General features: G+C 42.4%; 1 protein-coding gene and 1 non-coding gene across 3 annotated transcripts in view; both read left to right on the top strand.

The window, feature by feature from the left end:
- Positions 1 to 24,160, top strand: part of SPOCK1 (SPARC (osteonectin), cwcv and kazal like domains proteoglycan 1) — a 466,123-nt gene that overhangs the window by 158,464 nt on the left and 283,499 nt on the right. The gene's annotated exons all lie outside the window — the stretch shown is intronic.
- Positions 3,160 to 3,266, top strand: LOC118972053 (U6 spliceosomal RNA). The gene has a single exon (XR_005060864.2). It is a non-coding gene; the product is annotated as a U6 spliceosomal RNA (small nuclear RNA).

Here is a 24,160-nt window from a genome sequence, read left to right as displayed (position 1 = left end):
GTTTGCTTTCCAGCTGGATTGGATTTATAGATTGTGTAAAATCACAAGGTCGTCCTTCAGGTGGGCCATTGGCACAGATTCGGTGGTCAGTCCAATCGTGCTTCACAATTGGTTGTCTAATTACCATCAGAGGGGCTTCAGCTGTCAGCCGGATGTCAGGCAGCAGAAAAGGCCCTGCCGAGCTGATGTCTCCATCTTGAATGGCATCGCAGGGAGGCGTGGGCAACGGACAGTTCATCCCAAGGTCTTAAGAATCTGAGGGATCTCTGCAGGGACATTGGGTTCATTTCCTTTCTTTCTTTTGCTAAGACATTTTCCTCCTGTTTCATCATCTTGAGAGTCTGGACTCTTTCCAGAGCTGGGAGGAAGCACTCCAGAAAAGGCAGGTGGCCATACCTTCCCAGCAGCGCATGCTGGCAAATGCTGTATTTGTGCCTGTCTTGCCAATGGGTTTCAGCCCCGGGCAAGTTCGCTATGGATTCAGTGTGACCAAAGAAAATGACAGCAAAACATTCTTGGGGTGAAAGGGTTATACCCGACTTTATTGCCATGGTGGCAGGTCAGTCACTAGAATCCCGTTCACTCAGAACGAGTCTGCAGGCAGCAAGCCAGTCTCTGTCTTTGGGCCCCTCTGTCTGCATAGCTGTCCTCTGGGCCTCTTTGCACAGTCGTCCCACACAGCCATCCTCTGGGCCTCTCTGCACAGTTGTCCTGCTCAGCCCTCCTCTGGGCCTCTGTCCTCTCGGCACTGCCACCACTCCAGCCTCTGCTCTGCTCTCCTGCAGCCTTGCAGCCCTGCCACCGTGTCATGCCCAGAGCACTGGGCGGAGCTCTTTTTATAGAGTCAACAGCCATGTATTGCCCACAGGTGTGCAGTGAGCTAGTCAGCCACGGTGGGGTGAGAATCCTGGCCACAGGAACTCTCATTTTATCCACAGTGCCACAGGTCTTACCTACTCTGATGTACTAGGTTACTAGGTTTGTATTTTTATTTTCCCCACCTTACAGATGAGGAAGTTGAGGCACAGACTGGTTATTTGCTTTGTCCAAGTGTCATCATGCTGGAGGCTTTCAGCTCTGGGCAAGTTCACTCTGGATTTTGTGAGACTGAATAATGACAATGGAACATGGCGGTGAAAGGTCGTATACCCAGCTTTGTTCTTGTGCTGGCAGGTTGAGCACTAGAACCAGGTCTGCATCCAGCAAATCTGCAATCTGCAATTTGCCCCTGCTCGTCTGCATCCCTGTCTGCCGCCGCCTCTGCCCAGAGCACTGGGTGGGGGTCTTTATATAACAACAGAGACAATAGCAGCTTATGTCTGTGTACACACGTGCCTGTGCAGCAGGCCCATTATGACATCGATGCCCATGTGCAGTGGACGAGCAGACTAGGACCAGGTAGGCATCCTGACCCTGGGAACTTCTGTTACTCCCTACACCAAGGTTACACAGCTTGTATGTAGAATTAAAGATTATCTTTAAGGACTATACTGGCCAATTAGGATAGGAAGCCTGGAGGCACCATTTAGAGAGTTATGGAAGATTGGGCATCATTTTCTGCATTTCCATCCTCTTTTCTGGGAGATTGAGAACAAGTTTCTCAACCATTGGTGTCTCACTATTCCTGATGGGCAAAATGAGTATAGTTGTGTTGGTCTTTTCATCAGCATACGGGTACTCAAGACTTGCTTAATTTTAAGATTTACTTTTCTGTTGATAAGCTTATGAAAATAAACATATATTCTTCTTATACCAGAAAAATGTTACTAAAAACTTTTAGTTACATGTTTTGGCTAATATCAGTTTGCATGCTTGGGATATACCAGACAACAGTAACTGTAGCTGGCATGTACAAAACACTTACTACGGGGCAGGCAACATGTTAGGTGATTAAACTCATAGTGTTTTAAACCGCTCTGTGCAGTGGGTGCTCCTCTGGTCCCCACTTTGCAATTGGGAAGTGGTGGAGCAGAGACAGGAAATCCGACACAAGATGTGCTCTTAGCCATAGTGCTCCATCCCTCCCCACAGCAGAAGGGATAAACACAAGAGCTTTTTGAAAAGTCCATTCAAGTCGATGATGAATGCAAATGAGTATTTTTTAGAATTTAGGCAAAGTGTATTCAGAATGAGACTCTTTTGGATAATATTTCCTTCAAAATAATGAGATTTAATGCAATATGTATTAAAATACATCCTATATGGGGACATCCCGAGAGAGATTCCTTGGTTGGTTTTTACAGTGGGCATGAATACAGTGGAATGATAGAGGAGATGAATTCAGGTAATCTGCAGATTAAAATTCTGTACAGTCAAAGAGCATCTTTCAGGAGAGGTTGAATTTCCTGATAAGCCCCAAGTTATATTCCCACCTTATTTAAGAATATGTGTTGGCAGGTTTAACAAGATCTTGGCACATTCTAATTTGACATTTATTACAAGATGTGTGCAAGTTTAATAGGGGCTTAATTATTCATATCCACATCTTTCTGACAGTAACTTGCTTTGGCTGTAGATAAACTCCTGGTGCATGGGGAAATATAGGCTTCTACTGTTGAAAAAATCCAACAAATGGAAAATGAAATTCATATGAAATTACCCAAGACAACCAGCTCTAGACTCAGGTGGGAGCCTGGAGTGACTAGGTCCCCATGTCCCTTGTATGGGATTGCCAAGGGAGCTCCTCTGTACCCCTGCACTGAGAGGTTCCCCAGTGTTGTGGGAAGAGCCCAGGCTTACCTGACATTGACTCCAGTTGTGTTCTTAAGGACTGAATGCCCTTGGACTGATTTCTTAGTCTCTCAGCCTCAGCATTTTTGCATGCGAAAGAGAGTACCTGATGCCTCTCTCAAAAGGTTGATGTGTTGATGAACTGAAACATCTGCAAACTAAGGAGTACAGTGCATGGTGCAGGGAACTCTGAATGGAAGCTGCCTTCTTTCATTCCCTCTCCTCCCATCATCCATTCCTTTGAGTCAATGTATTCAAGCTCTTGAAGAAAATGCAATTATTTTCTATAGAAAACAAATGAAATATGGATAAATGAGATGATGGTGAAAATATGTGGAAATAGGCACTCCCAGATGCTGCTGATGAATGAGCATTGCTGTAGCCCTTTTAGAGGTCAGTGTGTTGACATCTATCAAAAGCCTCAGGGCCGTGCTTGCTTTGGCAGCACATACACTAAAATTGGAACAATACAGAGAAGATTAGCATGGCCCCTGTGCAAGGATGACATGCAAATCCATGAAGTGTTCCATATTTTTGGTAAATGGAATAGAAATTAGAGAACAGTAAATACAAAGAAGCTGAGGCAGAGAAAGAAAAAAGGATCTCTAGGAATGAAAGAATAAGAAGAACACTGTGACCAATCCAAACAGAACAATATTTGCATTATAGGGGTACCAGAGAAGAGAAAAAAGGATAGAAGGTGTCTTTGAGGAAATAATTGCAGAAAAATTCCCAAATCTGGGGAGCGAAATAGTCTCTCAGGCCATGGAGGTGCACTGTCTCCCAACACAAGGAACCCAAGGAAGACAACACTAAGACACATTAATTAAAATGGCAAAGATCAAGGACAAGGAAAGAGTATTAAAAGCAGCCAGAGAGAAAAAAGATCACATACAAAGGAAAATCCATCAGGCTAACATCAGGCTTCTCAACAGAAACCTTACAGGCCAGAAGGGAGTGGCATGAAATACTTAATGCAATGAAACAGAAGGGCCACAAACAAAGAATACTCTTCCTGGCAAGATTATTATTTAAATTTGAACCAGGAAATAAACAATTTCTAGATAAGCAAAAGTTGAGAGAATTTACCTCTCACAAAGTGTCCCTGCAGTGTATTTTAAAAGGACTGCTCTAGATGGAAGTGCTCCTAAGGCTAAATAGCTGTCACCAGGGAAAATAAAACCACATGAAAGGAAGTAGACCAATTAATTACTAAGCAAATGCAAAATTAAATCAGCTACCCAAAAAGTCAGTCAAGGGATACACAAAGAATACAGAGTATGACACCTAACATACAAAGAGTGGAAAAGGAAGAAAAGGGAGAGAGAGAGAAAAAAAAGAACCTTTAGATTGTGTTTGTAATAGCATAATAAGTGAGTTGTTAGACTGTTAGATAGTAAAGAAGCTGCCCATGAACCTTTGGTAACTATGAATCTAAAGCCTGCAATGGCAATACATACATATCTATCAATAATCATCCTAAATGTAAAAGGACTGAATGCACCAATCAGAAGACACAGAGTTACAGAATGGATAAAAAAGCAAGACCCGCCTATATGCTGCCTACAAGAGACTCACTTTAAACCCAAAGACATGCACAGACTAAAGTGAAGGGATGGAAAAAGATACTTCATGCAAATAATAGGGAGAAAAAATCAGGTGTTGTAGTACTTGTATCAGATTAAATAGACTTCAAAACAAAGAAAGTAACAAGAGACAAAGAAGGACATTATATAATGATAAAGGGGTCAGTCCAAAAAGAGGATATAACCATTATACATATTTATGCACCCAACACAGGATCACCAACATATGTAAAACAAATACTAACAGAATTAAAGTGGGAAGTAGAATGCAATGCATTCATTTTAGGAGACTTCAACACTCCACTCACTCCAAAGGACAGAACAACCAGACAGAAAATAAGTAAGGAGACAGAGGCACTAAACAACACATTGGAACAGATGGACCTAATAGACATTCAGAGAATACTCCATCAAAAACCAGCAGGATCCACATTCTTCTCAAATGCACATGGAACATTTTTCAGAACAGATCATATACTAGGCCACAAAAAGAGCCTCAGTAAATTCAGAAGGATTGAAATTGTACAACCTGTCTTCTCAGATCACAAAGGTATGAAACTAGAAATAAACTGTACAAAAAAACCCAAAAAGGCTCACAAACACATGGAAGTTTAACCACATGCTCCTAAATAATCAATGGATCAATGACCAAATAAAAACAGAGATCAGGAAATATATGGAGACAAATGAAAACAACAGCTCAACACCCCAACTTCTATGGGACACAGTGAAGGCAGTTCTAAGAGGAAAGTATATAGCAATACAGGCCTATCTCAAGAAAGAAGAACAGTCCCGAATGAACAGTCAAAACTCACAATTAATGAAACTAGAAAAAGAACAAATGAGGCCCGAAGTTAGTAGAAGGAGGGACATAATAAAGATCAGGGCAGAAATAAATAAAATTGAGAATACAACAATAGAATCAATGAAACCAGGAGCTGGTTCTTTGAGAAAGTAAACAAAATAGATAAACCCCAAGCCAGACTTACTAAGAAAAAAAGAGAATCTACATACATAAACAGAATCAGAAATGAGAAAGGAAAAATCACTACAGATACCACCAAAATACAATGAATTATTAGAGAATACTATTAAAAATTGTATGCTAACAAATTGGATAACCTAGAAGAAATGAAAAACTTTTAGAAAAATACAACCTTCCAAGACCGATCCAGGAAGAAACATGTGTTGGCAGGTTTAACAGTAACTAAACCTGTTTATGAAATTGAATGAAATTGAATTGGTAATCAAAAAACTACCTAAGAACAAAATACCTGAACCAGATGGCTTCACTGCTGAATTTTATCAAACATTTAGTGAAGACCTAACACCCATCTTCCTTAAAGTTTTCCAAAAAACAGAAGAGGAGGGAATACTCCCAAACTCATTCTATGAGGCCAGCATCACTCTAATACCAAAACCAGGCAAAGACCCCACCAAAAAAAGAAAATTACAGACCAATATCCCTGATAAACATAGATGCAAAAATACCCAACAAAAATTAGGAAACCAAATTCAAAAATACATAAAAAAGATCATCCATCATGATCAAGTGGGATTTATTCCAGGGATGCAAGGATGGTACAATATTCGAAAATCCATTGACATCATCCACCACATCAACAAAAAGAAGGACAAAAACCACACGATCATCTTCATAGATGCCAAAAGAGCATTCAACAAAGTTCAACATCCATTCATGATAAAAACTCTTGACAAAATGGGTATAGAGGGCAAGTGCCTCAACATAATAAAAGCCATATATGACAAGCCCACAGCCAACATCATACTTAACAGCGAGAAGCTAAAAGCTTCTCCTCTAAGATCTGGAACAAGACAAGAATGCCCACTCTCCCCACTTCTATTCAACATAGTTCTGGAGGATCTGGCCATGGCAATCAGACAACACAAAGAAAGAAAAGGCATCCAGATTGGTAAGGAAGAAGTTGAACTGTCACTGTTTGCAGATGGCATGATATTGTACATAAAAAAACCCCTAAACCACACCAAAACTACTAGAACTAATATCTGAATCCAGCAAAGTTGCAGGATACAAAATTAATACACAGAAATCTGTTGCATTCCTATATATTAATGAAGAAGTAACAGACAGAGAAATCAATAAAACAATTCCATTTGCAATTGCATCTAAAAGAAAACAAGATCCCTGATTTAAAAAGACATATGCACCCCATGTTTATTGTATCACTATTTACAACAGCCAAGACATGGAAGCAACCATAGTGTCTATCAGTAGATGAATGGATAAATCCTACACTTTGCAACAACATGGATGGAGCTAGAGGGTATTATGCTCAGTGAAATAAGCCAGGTGGAGAAAGACAAGTATCAAATGATTTCATTTGTGGAGGATAGCAACAAAGGAAAACTGAAGGAGCAAAACAGCAGCAGACTCACAGACTCCAAGAAAGAACTAGGGGTTACCAAAGGGAAGGGGTTGGGGAGGGCAGGTGGGGAGGGAGGGAGAAAGCATTTAAGGGGTATTGTGATCAGCACACATAATGTAGTGGGGGCACGGGAAGGCAGTATAGCACAGAGTAGACAAGTAGCGACTCCATAGCATCTTATTATGCTGATGGACAGTGACTGCAGTGGGGTGTGTGGGGGGGGCTTGATAATATGGGTGAATGTTGAAACTACAAGGTTGCTTATGTGAAACCTTCATAGGATTATATATCGATGATACCTTAATAAAAAAAGCCTCATGGCCTTTGCAATTGCTGTTTCCTCTGTCTACTGGTTTACACACACCTGTCTGTATGGCTGGCTCACTGTCTGTTTCAGCCCTTGGCTCAAATGTGACTTGCTCAAGAGAGGTCCTACTTAACTAGCCCATCTAAAGTAACACCACTCGTTACCCACAGACCGTTCACCCTGCTTTGTTTGTTTCCTCCGTAGCTCTTAATACTTCTTGACACTTTTATAGGTCCATGTGTGAGTTTGTGTGCTTGTCTTCCTCACAAACTTGAGTCCTAAGAAGGTAAGGTGTTTGATTTGTTCCATGCTGTATACCCACCACTGAGTGCAGTGCTGTGTCTCACACAGAGTAGGTGCTTGATAAATAATTATTGAATAATAGGATTACAAGTTATTGTCTTGAAATTCTGTTTGGACAAACACTCTACAGAGCTGGGTGGTTAGTTTTTGGGAACCACATGTGATGTTAGTCTGAGCAAAGGAGGAGGGTCTGTAAAGGAAGGCTCTTTAGGTGAGAATTGGCTCCCTTTATATGGAAGGGCTGTGGTACTTTGTCTTGGTCTCAAAGAACAAGGACAGTGAACTCACTGGCAAGAAACCGTGCAGGTTATCTAATGCAGAAGAAATTTCCCTGCTTTGAGAAAGAGAGTCATGGAGGGGAGGGCTTGTGTCTTTTTGCATGTCAATGACGTGTGCTGAGAGAGAATACCATACCTGACGGGTAAATCATTTTGTTTAAGAAAAAAAATTCAATTTCATTATTTTAAATTGCACAATTAAGTCACTAACAATTCTGCAGAAGATTCTCATATTACTCAGAAGGCTAAAGTATCTTGACCACCTCTTCTCATATAGTAGTTCTATTTTAATTTTTTTGAGGAACCTCCATCCTGTTATCCACAGCAGATGCACAATTCTACATCTTCATCCACATGTATGAGGGTTCCAGTTTCTCCACATCCTTGCCATGGATTGTTTTTTGACAATGGCTATCCTGACAGGTGTGAGGTGGTATCTCATTGTGGTTTTGATTTGCATTTTCTTGATAATTAGTGATGTTGAACATTTTCTCATGTGCTTATTGGCCATTTGTGTGTTTTTTTGGGGAAATGATTATTCAAACCCTTTGCCCATTTTAAAATTTGGTTGTTTTTTTTCTTACCGAGTTGTAGGAGTTTCTTATATATTTTGGATATTAACCTCTTATCAGGTTTACAGATATTTTCTTGCATTCTATAGGTTGCCTTTTCACTCTGTTGTTTCATTTGCTGTGTTAAACTCTAGCTTTTTAATTTGATAAAGCCCTATTTACCTCTTTTTGCTTTTGCCATGACCAATGTTATGGAACTTTCCCCCTCTGTTTTCTTCTACCAGTTTTATGGTATCAGGTCTTACATTTAATTCTTTAATCCACTTTGAGGTGACTTTTGTGTATGGTGTTATCTTACATTTTCTTATTTTGCATGTGAATATCCAGTTTTCCCAGCACTCTTTGTTGAAGAAATTATTCTTTCCCCATTGTGTAGTTTTGGCACCCAGATAGAAGATCTCTTGACCACATTTGTGTAAGTTTATTTCTGGGCTCTCCCATTCTTCGGGTTTGCATGTCTGTCCTTCTGCAACTACCATACCGTTCCGATTATTGTAGCTTTGTAATACACTTTGCAATCAGGAAATATGAGGCCTCCAGCTTTGTTGTTAAGATTGTTTTGGCTATTTGGAGTCCTTAGGGGTTCCATATGAATATTAGAATTTATAAACAAGGTTCTGCAGAAGAATGCCATTGTGATTTTAATAGGAGTTGCTTTGAATCTGTAGATTGCCTTGTGTAATGTGGCATTTTAACAATAATAATTCATGAACACAATGTGTATCTCCATTTACTTGTGTCTTCTTTAATTTCTTTCAATTCAGTTTGTAGTTTTCAGTGTAGAAGTCTTAGTTACATTGATTCCTAAGTGTTATTCTTTGGGATGATTTTGTGTATGGCATTGTTTTCTTAATTTCTATCTAGTTTATTAGTTAGATATCATTAGATAGTGTATAAAATTCAGTTGATTGTCATATGATGGTTTTGTTTCCAGAATTAGTTTATTAGTCCTAAGATTTTTTTTGTGTGTGGGCTCTTGGTTTGTAAGATCATGTGATCTGTGAACAAAGAGAATTTTACCTCTTCCTTCTGAATTGGGTGCCTCATCTCTTTTTCTTGCCTAATTCCTCTGACTAGGACTTCAAGCACCATATTGAATAGAAGTGGCAAGAGTGGGCATTGTTGTCTTGTTCATTATCTCAGAGGAAAAGCTTTTAGTTTTTCATCATTGAATACAATTATCTCTGAGGTTTTTGTATTTGGTCTTTATTATATTGTAATTTTCTTCTATTTCTGGTTTATGGGATTTTTTTAAATTGTGAAAGTTGTTGAATTTTGTTGAATGCTTTTTCTGAAACTATTAAGATGGTCATGATTTTTATCCTACATTCTGTCAGTCATATTGATTGATTTTTCATTTGTTGAACCATTATTGCATCTGAGGAATAAATCCCACTTGGATATGCCGTATGACTGTTTTACTGTACATTGAATTCAGGTTGTTAGTATTATGTTCAGGATTTTTGCAACTATATTCATCAGAAATATTGTCCTATACTTGAATTTTCTTATAGTGTCTTTGACTTTGGTAATGCTGGCTTCATAAAATGAGTTTGGAATTGTCCTTCTTCAAAATTTTGGAAGGGTTTGAGAAAGATTGGTGTTAATTCTTCTTTAAATGTTTAGAATTCTTCAGTGAAGCCATCTGGTTGTGCGTTTTTCTTTGTCAGGAGGTTTTAATTATTCATTCAATCCCCTTACTCATCATAGGTCTGTTCAGATTTTTATATCTTCATGATTCAGTCTTAAATGTTTCCAGGAATTTGTCCATTTAATCTAAATTATCCAATTTATTTATAGTTCACAGTAGTATGTTAATTTTTATTCTATACAATCAGTAGTAATGCATTCCACTTTCATTTCTGATTGTTGAAATTGAGGTTTTCTTAGTCTAGCTAAAGGTTTATCAAGTTTGTCAACCTTTTCAAAAAGCCAATTCTTTCAGCGATTTTTTCAATTGTTTTTCACTTCTCCAGGCTGTTTATTTCTTCTCTAATCTTTATTCTTGTCTTCTGAATGCTAACTTTGGGCTTAGTTTATTGGTTTTCTAGTTCCTTGATGTACAAAGTTGGTTATTTGAACTTTCTTTTTAAATGTATATATTTACTGCTGTAAAGTTCCCCCTTAGGACTGCTTCTGCATCCCATAAATTTGTGTGTGTGCATATTTTGCCTTAAAATACTTAATAATTTCAATAATAATAATAAAGGGAGAAATGTGGGATCCACATATAAATCAAGTATAAAAATCAATATTCATATTTGACCTGATTGTTTATAATTCATAATGCGTGATCAAAACCGAAAGTTTCTGTGATGACTGCCCTTGTACTGTTCACCATGTAAGAACTTATTCACTATGTAAGAACTTGTTCACCATGTAAGAACTTGTTCGTTATGCTTCAGAAGATTGGAGACTGACGAGAATTAGGCTTGAGATGGATTAATGATTGTGCATTGAGCATTGACCCCCCTATACAGAATTTTATTGTTGTTAACAACCATTTGATCAATAAATATGAGAGATGCCCTCTCAAAAAAAAAAACTTAATAATTTCCCTTTTGATTTCTTCTTTCACCAATTGTTTGTTCAAGACTGTGTTTAGTTTCCACATATTTTTGAACTTCCTTTCTGCTATTGATTTCTAGTTTCATCCCATTGTGGTCAAAAAAGATTCTTGATATGGTTTCAATCTTCATGAATTTGTTAAGATTTATTTTATGACTTAACATTTGATCTGTCCTCAGGAATATTCTGTGTATTTTTTAGAATAATGTATATTCTGTCACTGTTGGGTAGGGTGTTCCATTTTGTCTAGATTTTTGTTCAATTCTTCCATCTCCTTATTGGACTTGGTTTTGGATATTCTACCCATTATTGCAAGCAGGATATTTAACTCTCTTACTATTAGTGTTTTGTTGTCTGTTTCTCCTTTCAGTTCTGTCAGTGTTTACTACATATATTTGATTGCTGTGATGTTGGATGCATACATATTTATAATTGTTATATCTTCCTGGTGAATTGATCCTTTTATCATTACATAATGTCCTTCCTTGTCTCTTTTGACAGTTTTTGACTTAAAATCCATTTTGTCTGATGTAAGTATGACCATCCCTGTTGTTTCAGTTACCATTTGCAAAGAATATCTTTTTCCATCCTTTCACTTGAGCCTATGTGTGTCTTTAAATCTAAAGTAAGTCTCTTTTAGACATCACATGGTTGAACTAAGAAAAAAATCTAGCCACTGTATGTCTTTTGATTGGGGAATTTAATCTGTTTACATTTTAAGTATTACTCATAGAGAAGGGATTACTCTTGTCATTTAAAAAATTATTTTATGTCTGCTTGTAGCTCTTTTTCTTTGTCCCTCTTCTCCTCTCCTGCCATCTCTATTTTTGTTTTTGTTTCATTATTTTTTTGTAGGACATGCTTTGATTACTTTCTCATTTTGTGTATATTCTTCATGATTACCATGGGATTTCTGTAAACCATTGTTACAACAATCTATTTTAAGCTGATAAGAACTTCACTTCAATCACATACAGTCTTGTCTTTACTTCTCTCCCTACATTTTGCTACTGATGTTACAAGTAACATCTTTTTGTATCATGCATTCCATTTACTTTTTATAGTTATTTTTATACTTCCATCTTTTAACTCCTTTACCAGAATTAAAAGTAAGTTAGGTACCATGATGGTAGTATTAGAGTATTCTATATTTGCATATATTTACTTTTACCAGTGAGCTTTATACTTTTGAATGACTTTGTGTTGTTGTCTAGCAAACATTCATTTCAACTAGGAGTCCCTTTAGCATTTCCTATAAGACAGGTCTGTCAGTTATAAATTCCTTCAGCCTTTGTCTGAGAAGTTCTTATTTTTCCTTCATTTTTGAAGGACAGTTTTGCTGGATATAATATTATTGTTTGACAAGTTTTTCTTTCATCATTTTGAATATATCACCCACTGCTTTCTGACCTGCAAGGTTTCTACTGAGAAATCCATTGATAATCTCATGGGGAGTGTTCCCTTGTATGTGATGAGTCACAGTTCTCTCGCTGCTTTCTGTATTCTTTGTCTGACTTTTGACAATTTGATTACAATATGTCTTGATGTGTACATATTTGGATTTCTCTTACTTGGGATCTGTTGGGCTTCTTGAATCTGGGAGTCCATTTCCTTCCCCAGGTTTTGGAAGTTTTCAGCCATATTCAAAAAAAGCTTTGTGCACTGTTTTCTCTCTTCTGCTGGGAATCCTATGCTGTGTATATTGCAGTGTGTAATGGAGTCTCTTAAGTTCTTTAGGTTTTCTTCACTGTGTCATTATTTTTCCCTTTTGCTCCACTGACTGGGTAATTTCAAATGACTTCTCTTTGACTTCTTTGATTATTATGCTTGATCAAATCTGCTGTTGAATCCCTCTTGTGAAATATTCAATTCAGTTATTGTGTTTTTTAGCCCCAGAGGTTGTTTGATTCTTCTTAAAATTTTCTTTCTTTTTGCTGATATTCTTATTTTGCTTATGCATCATTATCCTGTGTTTTTTGAATGTCTTCATGATAGTTATATTGGATCTTTGTCAGATAATTCATATACCTGTTTTCTGACATTTGGTTTCTGCAGATTTATTTTGTTCATTTGATTGGACCATGTTTTCTTATTTGTGTGCCATATAACTTTGTGTTAGAATCTGTACATTTGAAAAAACAGCCATTTCTCTCAGTCTTTACAGACTTGTGTCATACAGGGAAAGAACTCCACCAAATAGCCAGGCTAAAGATTATGGGAGCATCTCAAAGCTTTTCTGGGAATGTGTTATCGGTGGGCTTCTGAATGTAATTTCAGTTTCCAGGAGAGGTTTCCCAGTCTGTTTTTCAGGAGCTGCTTGTCCTGTGATCCCTCTGGTGTCTGTCTATGGTACTACAGATTCTCTGGTGCCATTGCAAGCCACTCCCATTCCCTGTGGCTCCCAGGTATCCAATGCATGCCTGCTTTATCAGTGCCTTGAGTAGTGTGAAACAGAAACCAGTCTCTCAGGCAGCCTTCTGAAAAGCTGCAATGTTTGACTCATGTTTCACTATTCTCTTTTCTCCCAAGGGAGAAGCCACAAGCTGGACACTTTCTGCCGGTGGTAGTGAGCTTTGCCTGTTTCTGTTGCAGTGTAAGTTCTCTGGTGCTGCCACAGTTGATGAGCTCTTTCTTGTTCTCTGCAGCTGCCAGGCATCCAAGATATGTTGCTTTATTGGTGCTCTAAGTTGGATGAGGCAGAAACCACTCACTTGGGCGGCCCCCCAGGAAACCAGAGCATAGATATATGTCTTATTCTTCTCTTCACCTCCCAAGGGAGAAGCCATAAGTTGGGCTTTACCGTCTGATCACGAGTAGTGCCAGGTTGAGGGAGGGGGTGATATGGTCAAAATGAGTGGACTTTTCTTGTCTTTTTCAGTGCAGTTGTTCTTGGCTTTGAGCTTGCCTGGAGTACCATGGCTTCTTGATTTGTGGAGTTCTTAAAAGGCTTTTTGGCCTGTATGTTGTTGTTAAGTTGGTGTGTCTCTGAGGGGATGATGTCTGGGGCCTCCTGTTTGCCATCTTGCTGACGTTACTTGAATACAAAGTATAGCTTTATGGCATTTCCAAAAATTGTAATGCAGCATTACTGTAGTGGTAACACAGCTAGTTTCATAATTGATGCCTTCCAAGAAACATTTCACAAGTATCAGAAAGACTGTCTTCAAAGGCTGTCAACCTATTACTTATAAGCAGTAATAAACATATTGGAAAAATGGTGTTGGATGAGAGAAAGGAGAAATGAATGACTTAAAATTAGTAGGTATTTTATCCAATGTAGCCATAGAGTTTTGTTTGCAAATCAATTAAAGGCCAAAGGAAAACTCAATCATTGAAGGCTTTCTGGTTTTTTACTTACAGAGAGATTTTCCTTCAAATGCCATTTCCCTGGGACTCCATGAATCCTCCCTTCTCTGGGGAGAGGCAGCTTAGATTCAGCTGGGGTGTTCTCATGATGTCTCAAACAGGCTCCATAACCTTTGTGATATATGGCCTTGGAGTTGGTCTGCGTGCATCTCCCGTTTTCTCTGAAGCAGAGATTGGTCAAACTTGAACTGATGAGGTAGAGAAAGTGACTTAGGTTTTTTAGCTTACAACTGCATCCGTTTGCAAATTTTAGGGGCTAAAATGTGAATTGTATGCTCTGGGTAGAATGGTCTCCTGTGTGACTGAGGAAGTCTGTACATGAATGACATTTTAATTCCTTCAGAGAAGCAGGTGAATCGGGCAGCACATCCACATTGTTGAGTGTCGCTGCCCTTGATAGGATGTCTTGGGGTTAGGAAAAAACTCTCTCTCTGCCAGGTGAAATGTCCAAATGGGCGTATTCTGCTTTCCCACGTAGGCTCTGGTTTTAGAGTTCTAGCCTTCCCCTAAGCACCTTACTTGTAATGGAGGGAAAATCAACAATAGGCAATGCTTCTTTCATCTTTGAATTCCCTTTTCATCAGGGGGTGGTTTTCCTAGTGACATGCTGAATCTGTTTCTTTCCCTCTTCAGATCCACTTTGATCTGGTTCTCCACTCACCAGAAACCTAGTCATAGGGAGAAGCATCTTGAGCACTCTGAACCTCTTCTCAAGGTCCTGGGAATGGTTCCCAGGGGAGAAGGCTGAGAAGACAAAGGCCCTCGTGATCACGGGGTCCCTCCCTGCTGCTGCCTGGAAATAGGAATTCTGCTTGACATTCTAGATGACAGCGCTATACTTTTTTATTATTCAAAGATAGCTTGTTCTTTCTCCGGTAGTTGACAGCTAGCAATTTAAATGAGCTAGGTTTATGGATGGCTGCAGTTTCTTCCTCACTCAAACCCAGTATCTATCCATCGGGCGGTGTGCAGCCCTTTACTGCAGAGGCAGCAGGGGACAGCATATCAGAATCAGCCTAGTGGAATGTTATGATAGAAAAAGAGAGGAATAGATTACCCATTTATGTGGTCTTTGAAAATGCAGTGGGACAGGAAGAATGCTTGTAACGTATGCAGTTACATTAAATGACTATTAACCTTCACTGGTTGTGAATGTCTGGTGAATACCTTTGTGCCTGTGTGTGTTATGTGGCTTGAAAAATTAATGACACTTTTAAAATAATCGAATTAAAAGTATTTGTTACCCTAGGTTCTGGTGAGCTATCACAACTGGGTACAACTCACAAAAATAAAGTGTCTGCCAGGAGAAAGGAAAATTAAATTGCAGGAAGGAAAATTATAGCTGTGGAGATCTTAGAAGCTAGTTTCATCTGATGGAGTAAAAGAACAGAAAATATGCCTACTGGAACTTGGTTACATTTGTAGATTATGGTTGGTGAATTACCTCTTTTGTCATAAATGCTTCAAACTCTGGAGGAAGGAGGCGGCCTTTGCAGTAATGTTTTATTTCTGTGAGTGTCAGACTTTTATCCAGCCAGATGACTTGTAGGTTTCGTTTGCCAGACTTGGGGAAGACTGGTCCCTGCTGAGCTGAGCCTCCCCTTCCTGAAGCAGGTTGTTTTGAAGATGCTCTTTTGACAAGGACAGCTTGACTCTGCTCTAGGTTCAATCATACTATTCAACTTCCCGTTTTTAAAAAATATTCTCACCTGACTTTCATGAAACCACCTTCCCTCCGGTTTTGGAACGCACCTATTTCTGGTATGCTGAAGCCCACACCCTCCCCAGCGGGTGCACTGTGGCAAAGCAGCAGCAGGGCAGGCCAGAGATGGAGCTTGGCAGTCCCTGAAGGTCAGAGACCATGAGTTCTTGCTGCCCTCATTCTGTGGGGGGACACGGAGGCAAGGGCTTCTGGAAGTTTCACTGAAGGAGTTAGGAATAAAGGCCCTTTCTGCTTCCCATTTTAACATTTTCCAGAAAACCCTTTGTGTTTATCTAGCTGTAGTGGGAGGGAGTCAAGGGCTGAAGGTTGGTGACCAGGGACTCTGTCTTTAGGTGGGCACTCAGCTCTGCCAACAGAGATGCCCCTCTGTCCCGGCCAAGCAGTACAGCAAGGGAACAGACTGTCCTAGCCAGAGCCCTCTGAAAAAAGATGGGCTGCTCGTTCTTCCTGGCCCAGTGACCACTCAAATCCCCTATCAACTTGGAAAAAAGGGTACTCCTCAGAAGGTTCTAGAGAGTCACTCCTCTTACATGACATGGCACGTGGGGGCTCTGGCTCTCCAATGGACCTCCTCCAAAGGCAGGTAGATTTGTTCTCTAGTGTGCACGCAGCAGGCCCATGCCGAACGCAGAACCGTGTTATTCTGATTGTGAAATGAGAAAAATGACATGTTGCAAGTTTGGCTGATTGATCTGCAGAATTCTGGTTTCCTGTGATTTAAAACTCCGTCCTGGGCATGAATGAAATATTCAGAGGGCAGAGGAGCTTGAGTTGAAATCTGCAAGGGGAAAAAAATAGAATAAGGATTGGTACGTACAGTTCTGAATTCCCGGCATTTGAAGGCGGAAGCACCCCTGTGGCCATGGCCAGGTTGTTCGGAATGAACTGTGGGCCCTGGTCCTGGGTGTAGGCCTGGGAGCAAGCCTTGAGGGGATTAAGCCTGCAGAGTTCTCCAGCCCTGAGCTCTTCAGAACCGGAGCTTTGCTCTGAATTCCCAGAATGTTGATAATCCAGTACCAGGAGGGAGGTGTCATGACGTAGCTGAAAGAGGGGACAACTCCAAGTGCCCAGGAATGGGAAACAGAAGTTCTTTATTAAAAACAAGAGGATTGGCTCTAGCTAGCTGAGCATCTGATGGCTGCAGACTCACCTCACAGAATGTGATCTGCTTTCTGGTAGCTTTGACATCAGCTGGGAGCTTATTAGAAATACGCTTGGGCTGCACTCCATCCCTACTGAATCACAGTGGGCACATCGACCAGACGCCCCGGGGACTGGTAGGCACAGCGAGGTCTGAGAGGCAGTGCAGGATGGGTGAGCCATCTGCATTCTTGCAGCAAGTCTTTTTGGGAACCCAGCCTACCTAACCTGGTAGTGCTGGACACAGTGGACAGACACTGTGCCTGGTCTTAGGAAGTTGGCCATCTAGAAGGGAGGATGGTGAATAATCATAACACAAGGTAAGCTGACTTCATAGGTGTGTTCACAGGAATCCCAAGCCATTGGTTCAGGGCGAGGCTGCCTGGTGTGTTCCGGGGACAGGGTGCCTAGCGGGGTTCTCCTTCCTTCCGTGTGAGGTGCAGGGCCTCCTAGGTGTACCCAGCCTCATTCAGGTGCTGTTTTCTTTCCACTAAATGGGGAGGAGGAGAAGGCAGTATCTGCCTCACAGGGCTCTGATCATTCAGTAGAAGTGTGGTGGGCATCTATACTGCAAACCAGACTCGGTGTAGAGTTGCATACAGGTCGCAGCTCACAGCCTCAGGGCAAGACAAACGTGATGAAGAGGGAATGACGGCCCCTTGGAATATGAATTGGAGGCACACTGAGGATTAGCAGACAGTTCTGTCCACGGTGGATCCTGGAGGGCTTCCTAATGGAGACAGATGGAGCTTTCAGCAGAGACAACGCATCTGTTCTTTGGCATGGTTCCAGCTCTACCCTTTGTGATTCTTTGCTCTTCTCCGGGCTGCATGTGGCCACTGACAAACTTCTGCAGGGGAGAACAGGGACTGATGGAACTGGCAAGGGTGCACAGACATGAGGGTTCTGGTTTTAGAGAAGCTACAGGATTCCTCAAGTAGCTGGCTTTGGTGCATATGGCAACTTTTCAAAAATATTCCTGAAGACAGCTTGTGTTTGCTGGGCATTGAGATGGAGCTGGTGCAGGTGGGTGGAAGACAGCTTTAAATGCTGCTGACCTCACCAAAGCTAATTAAAGATGTCAGACTGGCTGGGGTTGTCCTGGGGCCTCAATTATGGCACCCCTGCTTGGTGCTGAGCTCAGGAGGGGGTGAGGTTAACGGAGTAAAGAGGGAAAGCTGGGTCCATGCAGTCAAAACCACCAAATATGGCAGGACCCCCTATGTCCGTTTAGATAGAGCCAGGCCATACATGAGTAGCCAAGATTCTAGCTGGGCAGAAACCAGATGTGTGACAGATACACAGACTAACTGCTTTTCACAGAGAGCAGGATGCATTGTCAGCATTGTGCTCAGTACTTTATATATGGTGGTTCTATTTAATTTTTAAAGAGCCCCAAAAGGCAGCTTTTATTATCTCTGTTGTATAGGTGAGGAAAGTGAGTCTCAGAAAGGTTGTGAGGGGCAGGGCTGGGATTTGATCACGGGTTTCTCAGACGCCAAGGCCTGTCATCTTTCCACTGTACCATGTGTCAGTTTTAAATCAAGGCCAGAGGAGCTGGTGGGCTCACTGTGGTGCACAGGTGGGGTGTTGCTGAGGCAGGGGTTTGGAGTTCTTTGAACATTTGCAGGGTGGTGAGGGTTTATCCCAGGTCATGTGAGGGAGCGATGTTTCCTTCTGTATTCAGCAGGGAGCAGTAATGGGGCTGGGAACCTTGTGGAGTGAGGCCGGCCAGCCGAGGAGGACCGAGGTGGTGCCGCGTGTCTGCAGAGGCTGTGCGGGGGCAGAGGCCCCTCCAGGTCAACTCGGGGCGGGCTTTGGAGGAGCTGAGAGAAGAGCAGAAACAGGAGGAAAAGGATCAAGCCCCGGAGCAGGGGAGACTGCGGAGTGCAGCTTGAAGCCTGGGGCCAGAGATTCCCTCTGAGAGAGGCTGGGTGTCTGCAGGCAGCATCGGGGGCAGGGCCCATACCTCCCGTGGGAGCTCCTGTCAGTTCTGCCGCCTTCCACAGAAGCAGTCGCAAAGGGGTTCATTTCCCCCAAGGGGTGGGGTCACAGAGCTGTGTAGAAAATGACTGGAAATAGGCCACACTGCTCAGCATGAACACGGTGCCTCAGTCCCAGGAAGTGCAGGGGGCAGCTGTGGGGCCGGGTGCGCTCCTGGCCGAGGGGTGGGTGGTGGCTCGGATAGACTTGAGGAATTCTTTCCCAGAGCATCCGTCTTGCTGCGATGTGACAATGTGTTCTGAGAGCGCAGAGGGGTGGGGTCAGGGCCATTTTGAGGGGAAGGAAGGGACGCTGGAGCCTGTGATTATTCTCCTGAGGTAGTTGGTGTTTCTTCTGCTGGTGGGGTGACCCAGGTGCCCAGCCTGCTCTTGGTCATTTCTAGAGACCACCGCTTGCGCAGGTGAGGCACCTTCTACAGCAAGGCCCAGGACTGGGTTCTGCGCTTCTCTGTGGCACCCACGTCTCCTGGCCTACGTGCCCCCTGGCTGTGGCCATACCTCATCTCTACTCCCACCTAGATGATGGAGTATCCCGCAATGGGCTAATTGAATCGACTAGTTCAGCAGGGAGTAGTTTGTGTATCACCCCATTGATTAGCCAAAAGCATAATGCCATATGCTTATTAAAAATCACATTTCCCCTAGGTTCTTAGAAGACACTGGGAATTTCAGGTGTTATGGGGGATGGACGGTAGAGGTACGTTTTGGCCCAGGATACTTTGGCCCCGCCCTCTGTTACCCCCTGCAGCTGAGCTATGTTCCTCTGCTGGGCCCAGCCTTGCTCTTAAATCTAGGATGCTGCACGGGCAGGACAGCCACCCAGGGTCCTCTGGACTGGGGTTTACATCTAACAGGCCGTGGAAGACAGACCTGGTCCCATTCACTGCTGTCTGCTGGCAGCTCTGTCCTTCAGACACACCATAAGTGGATGTTTCTCCTCCACAGTTATCTACCTGGCAAAGCCCTCCTACCACAGATTAATCTCCTATTGGTGGAATAGTTACCGAATGGGATGGTGAGACAGAGATGGGGGAAGACCTTGGAGCAAAGAAAGCATTTCTTCTCAAGTCCTTGAGACTTGGTGCACAGTGGGCTCCTTCGCTGTCCCCGCACCCTGTGCCCCGCTGCCCCAGCCCAGAGCACGTGGCTCCTGACCCACTCCGCACTCTCAGTGGCTCTCAGCGCCTGCACTGGCCCATGTTCTTATGGTCTATTTTAGAACAGTTTCTAAATTTGGATTAAGAAAAAGATGAGAACAACAAACAGTCTTGCCCCTTCCTCACTGCCAGGGTGAAAACAGGCCGTGCATGTCCGTGGCATGGTTTTCCTGAGGGGTTCATTGATTTTCAGCTTTACTCCCAATCCCTCCCATGGGAGGGAGTCTTTGGCCAAAGAGTGGCCCTCTGAACAAAGTGCTGCAGGGACAAAACCGAGTGGATAGGTGACCTCTGCGCTCGCCAGCCAAATAGGAGCAGAGCCTGCACCAGAGCCGGGTCTCTGGAACCTACAATGTTCCCTCCGTTCCCACCTCAGAACTCTTGACAAAAGGCCACCTGCGCCTGGCAGTGTGAGCTCACTCCCAGCGTGCGCTGCTGCTGCAGAGATTTAAGGGAGCTCGGTCTGAATACTGAGCTGTCACCTAGGGGGTTTCCAGGCATTTCTTGAACTGAGATGTGTCTAGGATCTCTTTGAAAAAAAGTACCCCGAAGAACTGGCATATTAATGCAACTCCCAACCAAGCAATGAAAGGGTCTCCACGTTTTGAAATACCTGAGAACCTGCTTTTTCCGGTTTGGGTATAGAAATGGAAGACTAACTTTTGCCCGACAGGATCACCTAATTAATTCAGACAAGCTGTGTAAATGAGGACACAGGCATGTACTGACTGCAATACAGGCAGCCTCTGAAATGATGCTGTAGAAGATTTAATAACATGGGGAAAAGTTCATGCTTTATTACATGTAAAAAGCGGGTTACAAAAGGGTGGGTGCAGAATTATGCTACTTTTCTTGTAATTTTAAGAAGGTATAGAAAAAGACTGACAGGGCAGATATCAAAATGTTAGCGGCTCTTACTGGAATTCAGTTTGCAGGTGATTGCTATTTTTTTATGTATTTATTTTTAGTCTATATGTGGTATTTCTCAAAACAGGGCGAAAGGCAATAGAACTGTGTGTGTGTGTCTGTGAAGATTAGATCAAGAAAAAGAGGAAAGAGTAGATACTCTGAACTTACTTACAAATATGTTGGAGAAGTTATTTATGCTTAAAGATAAAGAAACCGCAATTCAGCAGAGTGGGAATAGCCATATCTGTTCTATAGTTTTATTGTAATTACCAAAAGAGAACATCCTTCCTAAAGAATATAAGGCATCAGTAGTTTTTAATGCTCTACAGGTGATTTTAATATACAACAAGTATTGAAAACCAACCATTAATAGGGGGCTCAGAAAAAGATTTGGAGCCACACTTCTCCTCACCCCCCTCAAAAAAACCATTGAGGGCAGTGCTTAGCGCACAGTAAATGCTTAGAAAATGGTCAGTCACCTTTCTTTGAAATCAGTATTCTACTTCTGGTTGCAATAAAACCATGACATTCTGAAGCAAATGGAAAGAAAATGACTGAATTTGTCCTTCTGGGGCTAGCTATGTTTGTTAAAACAATGCCAGAGGCTCTGTGTTGTGGACTGAGAGATTAGCACCCGCTTTGAAACATGGGCTTTTTCAGATGAAAACTGTATATACTTCTAGACCAGCCTGTAGGTTTGTTCTTGAATGAGGAGAGGAGTTCCTGACGCCTGTCTTGTGAGGAGTGACTGTGGTTGGGAGCAGAACAGTCCTTCTGTTAGCTTCTAATAAGTGCCAGATTGATTTTGAAGCTTGTGTCTTACCTGCACTTGGGAGAGGCAGCTTCTCCTGTTCTGTGTCTCCGCCTCTCATTTCCTGGGATGCTTTTGCAGTACTTCATGGACATTGCTCAGTAGAAAACAGCCAGTAAATGTTTGCTAAATTAATAAACCCATTAAAACTCTGTTGCTTTGCAGTGGTTAATGATGGAGGCCCGTCGGCCATTGGAACTGTGATTCTGGGGCGCAGATTCCCGCTGCTCTGGAGGGAAGGAGGGCAGGGGTGGGGGAGGTGCCGATGGATTGTTGGATGAGACAGCTATAGATTTTTGTGCAAATTCTCCTATCATCACCGAAAGCAAGCTCCGTGGAGGCCAGCTCATCAAATGTGTGTTACTGTTTTGATGATTAATGATGCTAGTGTGTTGACCCACCCTATTTTCTTTATAGCAATTATTTCAACTGTAATCTCCCCTGGGGAATTGCTTCTTATGGTTAATAAATCAGTAGACAATATAAAATTCTTAAACGAAGATGACGCTAGTGTGGGTCCACCTGGGTGCCTTTATGCTATGGCATTTGTAATTGCAGCAAAGTTTGCTTGCTTTTTCCATAAGCTGAGAAAAGACCTGGGGTCATTCATTTAAACGGGAGGGATGGAGTATATGTTTGTGGAGCTCTACTGTGCCAGGAGCTATGTTAAGTGCTTTATATCCTTTTTCTCATTTAACCCTTATAAGAATCCTTTTAAAGACAGTAGTATCCTCTCCAGTGTTCAGAATTGGCTCAGAGGGTTCAGTTCAGTAACTTGTCGGAGGGTTAACTCGCTGAGCAACAGCTAGTGAGTGGCACAACCTGAATTTGGAACACCGGACCTGGCTCCAAAGTCTCTGCTCTTTCTAGGCTTTTGTGCCTCTGGGGTTATGGTGCCAAGAGGCTGGCATTTTCATATGTGGCTTCCTTGATGACTAGGTTAGTGATGTCTATGTGTAGAAAGGGACATGAAACAGAAGTTCTTTACAGAATGCCTTTGATGTGTGAGCCCCTCTGTGAAGCAGGACCCAAGAATGGCAGGGACGCCCCACTTTCCTGTCCCTGCTGTGTGACCGGCATGATCCCGATACTTCACCTGAGTTTTCTTATTCAATGTTCATGATAATGCTATGTGATAAGTGTCTGCAGCCTTATTCAATTCACAGCTCCGGGAAGAGAAGTCATCTGCTTGAGGACATGCAGATTTTATGAGGCAGAACCGGGATGTGGAATCATGTGTGAATTTATAAACAGAGAATTCCCGTCAGTGGGAATCTTGCCGTCGCATGCCCAGCTCACGGGAGGGGATCGACATCATTTAGCACTTAAGGTGTGCTCTCTGCTTGTGCCAAAAGAAGGGGCAGGCACACGTGCAAAAGACGGCAACCGACTAACAAGAGCAGGAAGGCTTCTGCAGGAGGGATGTTTGCTTTGGTTCCTAGGAGGGAGCTGGCGGAGAAGTGGTTGGTGAGGGCAAAGCATGCACCACCAGGAGGGGCCTGCCGAGCGGAACACGGAGCCCGGTACCCGGGCGGGAACTCTGGCGACTCTCTGCCATCCTTCTTTCTCACTGCTCACCCCCCCTTCCTGTGGGCTCCCCGCTCCCCTCTCCTCCTGCCGGGAGCAAGGTTGGGAAGGCTGCATTTGAAGGCTCTGAGTTTCGCAGAGGACGTAGATAGATGGCGTGGATTAGGCGACCCTGTGCTTCTCCTTGAAGATCCATCTCCTTGTAGATAGTATTTTTCCCCAAAATGGAATTCTTTTTTTCTTTTGGTGTCCTGACATAAAAGTAATTCCTCTTAATACAAAAGAAACTCTTCAGAAAAGTACAAAGAGGTAAATAAAAAACAAAAACCAGAATCTTACCTCCTGGAGATAACCACCATCAAAATTTCATGTGCATTTCTAGAGTCATTTTTTTAGTGTATATATGATGGAACCCTCACTGTCTTTTCTGAGGAGAATATTGTTACAGTCTTGTTCTCTTAACTGCAGCTGTCAGTCACGTGTGTTTACGTCAATACCCTTAGCTAGGTATCATTGTTTCTAAAGGCTACTGACTGCTCTCTTGAATGGTTGTACAAAGATTCTCTTTAGGTGGTGTATGGGTCAGGTCCAGGTAGGAAAACAGAGACCACTTCAGGTACTTTCAATGGAGCAAATTTAGTACAGAGAGCTGGTCACACAGGAGGGGGATGAGCTGAGAAGAGCAGGAAATTGTTCCATTCCTGGGCTGCAGGACCCATGGGAGGATGTGGCAGTACCAGAGGTCAGGAGCCACGACCCCGTGGCAGGAGCC

The sequence above is a fragment of the Manis javanica genome, chromosome 14 (assembly GCF_040802235.1).
Source record: "Manis javanica isolate MJ-LG chromosome 14, MJ_LKY, whole genome shotgun sequence".
Taxonomy (NCBI): domain Eukaryota; kingdom Metazoa; phylum Chordata; class Mammalia; order Pholidota; family Manidae; genus Manis; species Manis javanica.
This window is presented reverse-complemented; position numbering and strand designations above follow the sequence as displayed.